The sequence below is a fragment of the Carassius auratus genome, unplaced genomic scaffold (genome assembly GCF_003368295.1).
Source record: "Carassius auratus strain Wakin unplaced genomic scaffold, ASM336829v1 scaf_tig00035547, whole genome shotgun sequence".
NCBI classification, from domain to species: domain Eukaryota; kingdom Metazoa; phylum Chordata; class Actinopteri; order Cypriniformes; family Cyprinidae; genus Carassius; species Carassius auratus.
The window spans coordinates 23479-32382 of record NW_020526243.1 but is presented as its reverse complement, the minus strand read 5'-3'; the positions used below and the strand labels follow the sequence as shown (position 1 = coordinate 32382).

General features: G+C 35.2%; 1 long non-coding RNA gene across 1 annotated transcript; it reads right to left on the bottom strand.

Annotated features, from left to right (window-relative positions):
- Nucleotides 1–222: 222 nt before the first annotated feature.
- On the bottom strand, nucleotides 223–2968 carry LOC113082028 (uncharacterized). The gene is made up of 5 exons (XR_003282401.1): nucleotides 2738–2968; nucleotides 2544–2616; nucleotides 1609–1678; nucleotides 605–779; nucleotides 223–508 (listed from the first exon to the last, which is right to left on the bottom strand). It is a non-coding gene; the product is annotated as an uncharacterized LOC113082028 (long non-coding RNA).
- Between the last annotated feature and the right edge of the window lie 5936 nt (nucleotides 2969–8904).

The following is an 8904-nucleotide window of genomic DNA, read 5'->3' as shown; positions in this document are numbered from 1 at the left end:
TCACAAAATATTCTCAAAATTAGTGGCTGATGCAAGTGGAATGACTAAAACTTAAGCCTCAGAGTAAACTTTCGTTTAACTGAATAAACAAATAATTTACATAACATTAGAAAAAACTAAATGAGTGACTTAAGCGAACTGCTGAGAGAATAAGAATTACTAAATTATTAGTGAATAAGAGTTACTGAATGAAGAAATACTTCAATGATGAATGAAGTCAAAATGTAGGTATTCAAGAATGAACACCTGAAAAAATTGTGCGACTAAACACACTAAAAACATGTTTTTATCATGTGTGAAGAGTATGTGTACGGTGTGTGTGTGTGTGGTATGTCAGTGGATGAGTGAGTTCATTTATATGAAGTCCCACTCAAAGTCCATTAGCTTCTTAAGTAGACTGGCAACCCGAGTGTTGACTGATTTCTTTTTGTGGCCGACCTTCCCTGTCCGCTTTGATAGGACTTGTCCACCCTTGGTGCCTTTTTCAGGATTTATTCCAATGAAGCACCTGAAAAACAAATGCATACATTCAGAATTAGTGTGGGTAAAATTTTACATAACGAGAATGTGAATAGAAATTATCATATGATTCTAAGCATCTAACCTCTGAATAAATTCCAACGTGGATGCAGCCTCAGCTTGGTACTCCACATTGAAATTGTAGAGAGTTGAAAACACAGCAGCAAGTCCAGACAGAAAACTTGGCTGGATGCCCTCACAGATTATTTGCCCCTCAAAACTAATCATCCATTTATGAATTCTGCTTCCTGGTTTTTCACCTAAAACATTTCAAAGAAAAAACAATGTCAGACAGTCATATAACACTAATTTTCTACTGCCAGATTGCAAACAAATGCAAGGGAAACTGAAATGATTTTACCTAGTCACAAAGCCCTGTTCTTTTAACATAACATATGCATTTCAAAATGCTGATTGTGGACTGGTCTGGATAGACACTGAAGTCAACATGTGCATTATACTGTGTATTGTGAAATAGTTGCTGCAATTTTTATGATTTATTTAACTCAATATTTTTGCTCAGTACAGTTGAAGGGTTAAAAAAAAGTAATTAATTAGTCCCCCTCACTTTCAAAGAGTTTTCATTTTCAAAACACAAATGAAACTATTTTTAATATTCTTTCATCATTTCTGTTCATTAAAAGTCCAGTCAAATCCAGGTTAAATGGAAACTCAAACATGCTAGCCTGACAGACCAGAACAAACTTCACGTCAAGCAAGCATGTTTGAGCTTATTTGCTGTATGCTCAATGATGAATGTTTATACACGAATAAACAAATAAAATTCATACATTTACAAAAATTTATGAAACATTTTGAAGCATCAAAGTTTTTTTTTTTCAATTGATTAACAAAAATGCTGAAAGAATTGTATTAATATATTCATTTGTTTTCCAAAGATGAATAAAAGTCTTAAGGGCTTGGAATGACATGAGTTTGGGTAAAAGATAGCAGAATATTTATTTTGTGTGACCTGTCCCTTTCAGTGTTGTACAGAAGCATTTACCATGTTTTTTGAAATACAGAAAAAACATTCTTAATGGCTTATGTAATAAAATAGACTATACATTCATATAGTTCTATACATACCAAAGAGTATCAGTCGAGGAGTTGAAGGTAGTTCAAGTGTCCTTTCTACATCAGCTGCAGTGGAAGATGCCTAAGAAACAGTAACAATGATGAGGACACAGAGACAAAATACACTAACAATATTTTTGATGAAAAATATTGAAGGAATTATCTGCATATAGTGGACTTCAATGGTGCAATGATGTGGACTTTAAGATGGGAATAAAACTGAGTTAGTGTATCACATTTGTCATTGTGTTGTCTGTAAAGATGTGATTTTAAAGCTGCTAATTTAGCAAATTTCCTGTTAAAGTCCTGGATGCAACAATGAAGAAACAAGTTAGGGGTATTGCTGTGAATCCTCATGTGCTTCACATAGACCACTGGAGTACTACATTGCTGCCCGCATAACTGACACCCAAACATGCTGACAAGTCAAAATGGACTGTCTTTGGGAACGAAAAAACGTAACTCAAACAATCTCAACAATAACAAAAGAAAATCTCCACAAAAATAAAACTGCCATTGGCCTACTGTACTGGGTAAAGTAACATTGCAATACAAACCAACAACGCAAAATAAATCAACATGAATTATTCTTACTGATTATTATATCGCGTAACTTATTCTATCAAGCCAACTTGGATCGAAGCAATCCAAAATACAGCCAACAATAAAGTAACAAAACGACAACACTATTAAGAAAAACTTCCCTCTGAATACAGTTATGTACAAATTAGAAGAACAAGCTTACCCAAATTCGCAAGCACAACGTTATTGAAATCAACGTTTTGTCTAATATACACTATTAGGCATTAAATGAAAAGATAGCAAGATAAAATTAGCAAACGAGAAGACGATAATTTCAGCGTGTTACAGATACATCAATATTACTTCGTTGCTATTGTGTTAAAGGCTTACTTTGCAGAATTTATATCATGTTTGATTAAACTCACCTTGTAATCGGGGGATATCTGAATCTATCCAGCTCCAATCTATGATGCCGTTGGAACGTTGACGATTTTAGCACTGAAATGGACATATTAAACAGTTACAGCCTCAGCATCTACTTATCAAAGTTATTTGCACAGTTATTTGCAATTGCAAACGTGTATTTTGTGTGAAAGGAGCCAGGCAAAGGTGCACTCACCGGTTAAATCACAATATAAAGACGGATGAAAATCCACATGTGCTCGCTGCAGCTTTCTGTTCCCAAAATACTGTTAAGTACTGTTTTCTTTCCTTCGAGCAATAAATACGGTAAAATAACGTTAAATTTTATCTAGGTCATTTCACCGAACGTAAATAAACAGGTAAGCACTGCTTTTTAAAATAACGGGTTTATACTGTTAAAATTTTGACGTAAATTAACAGCAATTTTTAACAGTGGGCCGTTTGTAATTGCATTCTGAGTGTGTGTGTTTGTGTACACTCCAGACATCCTGTACGCCTCACATCTGTGGGTCTCTCGCTGCTCCGGTGGTTCTTAACCCTGCCCACTAGTTGGGTGAGCTATTGTATCATTTGTTATCCCTGTCTTACCTCGCTCTCGCTGGCACGTTCCCCAGAGTCCTGGCACTGTGATGGAGACACTAGACTTGCATTAAGGAACTATGTTTGTTTGTGCGTGTGCAGGCCCAACAAATCTCTACCTCGCACACTTGTCCACTGAGTCCCACCGCCCCCCATTCAGGGGGTCTCAGTTAGTTTTTTCCTTCAATATAAGAGCCCAAATATCCTTGTAATCCTCCCTTCTCCTCTACCCAACCTCCCAGGCTGCAGCCTCCTGTAATTGAAAAATGGCAGACGAGGAGATTAAGCGAGGCTTATCCCTCTGAGGTGTGTGTGTGTTTTATCAGCAAACAGCAATCTCCCCTCCGCCCTCGTCCACAGGAAACTTTCGCCTTCCTTTCTGTACTCCTTCCTTCCTGCCTCTTTACTCTCTCGCTCTCTTCGGCTCTGCAGTGATGTGCACTTTTGTAGTGTAGAGCCTCTGTTAGCACTGATGGCTCTGAATTGAAAATGCTTTTTTCTCTTTCACACACCCACCATCTCATTGGTAAGGCTGAAGTAGCCCTTTATGGACACCAAATCTGAAATGTGTTCTTTTAAACTTTCAGTATATTGTACTAGATATCCAGATCACGTCCTGCCAAGTCAGTGCCATTCACAACTTATGCCCTCATGGGAGAGTAAAATGTTTTTTTAGATGCAAACTTCAAACTCTCAGTGGATGTAGTAGTTTATTCGGATACTGTTTGTCAACTGTTTTATAAATACTATGAATTTAGCTAAATTGTATACAACATAGTTGGAAATTAGGCATACCCAGACACAAGTTAGTTTGAGTGATTTATTTGAATCACTGACTTAACAGATTAACAATTACTTAACCAATTCATTTAGGCAAATGCTGGTTCAATATGTTGTGACTTTGTTTGGAATAATTTTTTCAATTGTGTTGGTGTAAGGGAAATATTAATTAATTAAAAGCGATATCACACTTCCTTATGCCAAATTTTTGTTATTATTAAAGTGGGCATCATTACAATGATTAGGCCTCCAGTTAAAAACATTTGATATAGTGGGTGAAAAACAGACTCACTAGTAGTTTCTGTCTTTAATGAGACGTCTGAGATTGTATTACACAACTCTGGATATTACTGGGTTCAGCCATGGAGAAAATTTCTCTAAGGCTATGTCCACACAAAGCCAGAGCTTTCCCTGTTTAATCTTTTTTTCCCCTCATGTCAAAAATATTTGCGTCCTATCGAAACCACAAACCGACACAAAACGATGTAGTATACATGCCAGTCCAGTATGTGGCGCTGTAATTCTGCCACATGCAGAGATACACTAAAAATGGAGTAGAAGACTTGGTCTATACATATAAACCTTTCACGCAGTATACAAATGAACATGGAACAATACATTTATTAATCTGTGTTAGTTCATAAATAGATGTAAATAGACATAAATAGCGTTTGTTCATGTTTTTGTTGCTGTTACATGACATAGTGGTGCCTGAATAGGGGCGAGATGTGAGCCAATGGCATCAGCTTTTTTAGAAAATATACGGTTTTGGTGTCCACACACGAAAACGCAAGGTTTATATTATTATTATTATTATTATTATTATTATTATTATTATTATTATTATTATTATTAATGTTAAATGTTGCTGTACAAGGTCAACATTAAATATGTCCCACTATTGATCATACAGTCATTTGAATAATTCATTCTGCTTTGTAAATTGGATATAATTTTATTAATCATTATTAATTTATTTATTATTGTTTTTATTGTTTTGTTTTTTGTATTTTATTGTCAGACATGCTTATTTATACATTATTTGTAAAAACCACTATACAATCTTAATTGAAAATATTTATACATTGATATGTTATATCTAACATTAATGAGTAGGAATAAAGATGAGCTTAATGCAACAAAAACATTTTCAGATAACTTTTCTTTTGGCTTTATTTTATGAAAATATAAAGCAAATTATTATTTTGCAAACAGCATATTAATATATATGTATATATATATTTGTGTTTAATTTTTCAACACAGTAAATCTAATCTGCCCGCTACAATTTTCCGAGCACAATGCAGAACTGTGACATTTAATTCACTGTCGCTCTACAGACAGCAGCGCTAAACCTTAATAATAATAATAATAATAATAATAATATAATAATAATAATAATAATAGCATTTAATTTTTTTAAGTTTACTATAAAATAATTATATTTGCATTTAATACTCCCCTTTTATTTTTAAATAATATAATATTGTCACACCTTATTATTTAGTTTATTATTTTATAAAAACTAAATAATAAATAAAAAACTAAATAAATTGCAATAATATTATCACTATTATTAATTAGGACCAAACCAAATCACCTGGTTCTCGTATGAGAACAGGGCTGAAAAAAATTATATGTACCCCTGTTTATAAAAATACATACAGTAGCTATACAGTAGTAATGGGTTTATACTTGGGGGTCTTTGCGATCAAGTTTCAAAACACCTCACCTGGGGTACACACATCCCTTGTTGGGAATTAGTGTCTTTGAACAGTCTTGAATGAAGGCTGCAAGGGGTTGCTAAAGTGCTCGTTATTTTTACTTTATTACTTTGTAACGGACAATATCTGCCTGGCACATGATAAAATTGGGGAAAATGTGGAGAGACAAACTGGCAAACCCCGTTATACAAGCTAAATTTGCCGTGACAGGGAGAACCAGAAAAGACCAGCAAACCCCCTCAGGCTGTATTTTTCATGTTATACATTTCACTGCCTATTGTGTGAATTTCTTCAAGAATTTGGATGACCACAGCCTGCAGCTCTTCTCCTCAAGCAGCGTGGGAATCACATGCCACCCCTTTTTATTGCACTTCAGATGATGCACCAGAAGGCAGTGTTTTTGCTACTAAGTGAGAAAGAAACAGAGAGAGAGGAATGAAGAAATTGTGTTTTTCTACTTAACAATTACTTGTTTCCATATGTAGCATCTTTTCAACATAGCACATATAGAACATTCCACTACTGCACTTAAGTTCCCATCACATTCACACATTCACCACAGGCAACTCCTTCCCTTTTCTGAGATGCGCCCTCAAAGCAACAGGAGCTCACAAAACATGACCCATGTGTGTTCCCACGGGTGGATTGCTGTGCTCGTGTGACATGTACAAAGGCATGAAGGACTTCAAATGACTGTATCTTAAGATTCACAGATGTCCATGGTCCCTAATCCTGTGACTAAATGATCCCCACAGTTGGTGGTAACGGCTCCAGTGGTTGTCTTCATGGTGGTTTGAGGGACAGTTGTGTGGGAGGTGATTTCAGGATGGATGTTCACTGTCTGGCATCAAGCTCAAGACCGTTGATTAAGCCGGTTGGTGAGAACACGCTGTTCTGACTGAGGATTTCACATTGACTGTGCTCAGTCTAATTTGCAGGGTACATTGCAAGAAATGATCTTATTGTTTGTCAATGTGACGGCAAATATGGGGTAAACAGCAGAAATTGGAGGGGCTTTGTATAGTGAACAGTTTGTCCCTACTGTTATTGGAAAGAGAGAGAGAGAGAGAGAGAGAGAGATGTAGCATGGGAGATACAGTATATTCCCTACAGCCTCAGATACATGCACTATCACACACATAAACACACACACACACACACACACACACACTTGTGTTTGTTTATTTATTTATTTAGTCATGATTAGGACTTTTCATTAAGTTTTTAATGATTTAATTATATTTTTCAATCCTTCCATCTCAAATAACCATCACCAAACTTTGAGCTTTTTACATTTTCATTCAGACTTTATTCATTATGTTTATTAAGCTGTTTTTCTTGTGGAGGGTTGGCTGGTTCCCACAATGTAGGCGAAATGTAGACAATTATAGCTATATTAGTAAGGATATCTCATACATGAAATCATTACTATACATTAAATAAGGTTTCATATTTTTGCACGATAGCAGATTGTTGGAAATAAAATATTCTGTTCTGTTTTATTCATGCATTACGCATCTCCTGTTTCATCCCAAGCATGCTTTCCATTTATTTCTTGCCTCGGTAACCAAGTACATTAACTTTTGATAAACCAAAAGGCTAACATTGCTCATTATAATGAAAAGATTATATTTATCCATCCATCCTTCCATCCATCTGTCTTTTATGCTCACAAAGGTTTCAGATATTAGACCATAAATACAGTAAAAAAACATGAAAATTAAAAATATTTCTTATACATTTCAACTTAAAGTAGAGTAGCTTTAATTGTTTCACAGATTTAAACAATTCCCATTATATAATTATATAACTTTTCATAGTTTAAGCATGAGTCTAGATCAGGGGCAAAACAACAAGCTATACATACTGTAAAAGCCATTTATAAGAGTAAACAAAAGCATTTTAAACTTTTACAAAACAAAACAAGGTTATTTAGATTTTCATATAACAAAAAATATATTACAGAACCCTGTTGACATTGACATCAGATTTGAAGCGCACTTGACTTTTATGAATTATGAGCATTTCAAATAGTGAGAACCATTTCAAATGTCTTTAGAAGTTGTTTTTTTCGGTAACACTTTAGAATAAGGTTCCATTAGTTAATGTTAGTTAACTACTTTCGTTAACATGAACTAAGCAAGAACAATCCTTCTACAGCATTTATAAGTCTTAGTTCATGTTAATTTCAACATTTACTAATGCATTATTTAAATCAAAAGTTGTGCTTGTTAACATTAGTTAATGCACTGTGAATTACCATGAACTAACAATGAATAACTGTATTTTCATTAACTAACATTAACGAAGATGAATAAATACAGTAATAAATGTATTATTCATTGTTTGTTCAATACATTAACTAACATTAACTAATGGAACCTTATTCTAAAGTGTTACCGTTTTTTCTTTCAACATGTTTAACTACAGTATATTTGTGAGGATTTGCTTTTACCCGTGCGTCCACAGTGCTCAGAAAACGATTAACTGTGCTGCAGGTTTGTCAATGATTATCCTCAGACCAATAATCTGTGGGGTCTGTTTTATAGATGAAATAAGAGACTTTGTGTTACTAGTGGAATTAGATTGAGTGAATGTTAGTATGAGTGTTTCTCGGCATCAGAATCAGATTCAGAAAGAGCTTTATTGCCAGGCATGTTTACACATACAAGTAATTTGTTTTAGTGACAGAGGCTCCACAATGCAACAGAATGACAGTGACGAGACAGGACACAGATAATAAAAAAAAGTATATACAAATAGACAATGTAAAGAAAAAGCAAAACACAAAATATAATATAGACAATTACATATGGGTAATATAGGTATGCATGTGCATGTCTGTTTGTTTGATCGTGTATGAGTAACTGCACCCACTGTGTCAGACCCCGTAGCAAAGCAATCTCAGTACAGTACATTACCTCGAAGGCTTTATGTGTTTGGTGACATGCTTCAAGACAGAAAGCATGGAGCCGTTTGTGAGTTTTGGAAAGGTCTTGCTTTATCCCTCACCTCAATCACGACAAACTCTGCGCAGATGACCTGCCTCGCTCTGCTCACAAAGTCATTTAAACTCTCATGTTGGGCATTAAACCGTTTCCTGGATACTGTAAACGTAATGTCAGGATGTAGCGGCAGATTTTGCTGATTACGGGGGTGTGCGGCTCATGCCACATCTCACGATCAGAGTAAATGAGTGGGGTTTTGCTGTCTAGCCGAGCTCCCACTGACATCTCACATGACCCAGCTTTTATTTTGCAGCTGTCTGTCTCAGCAAGTG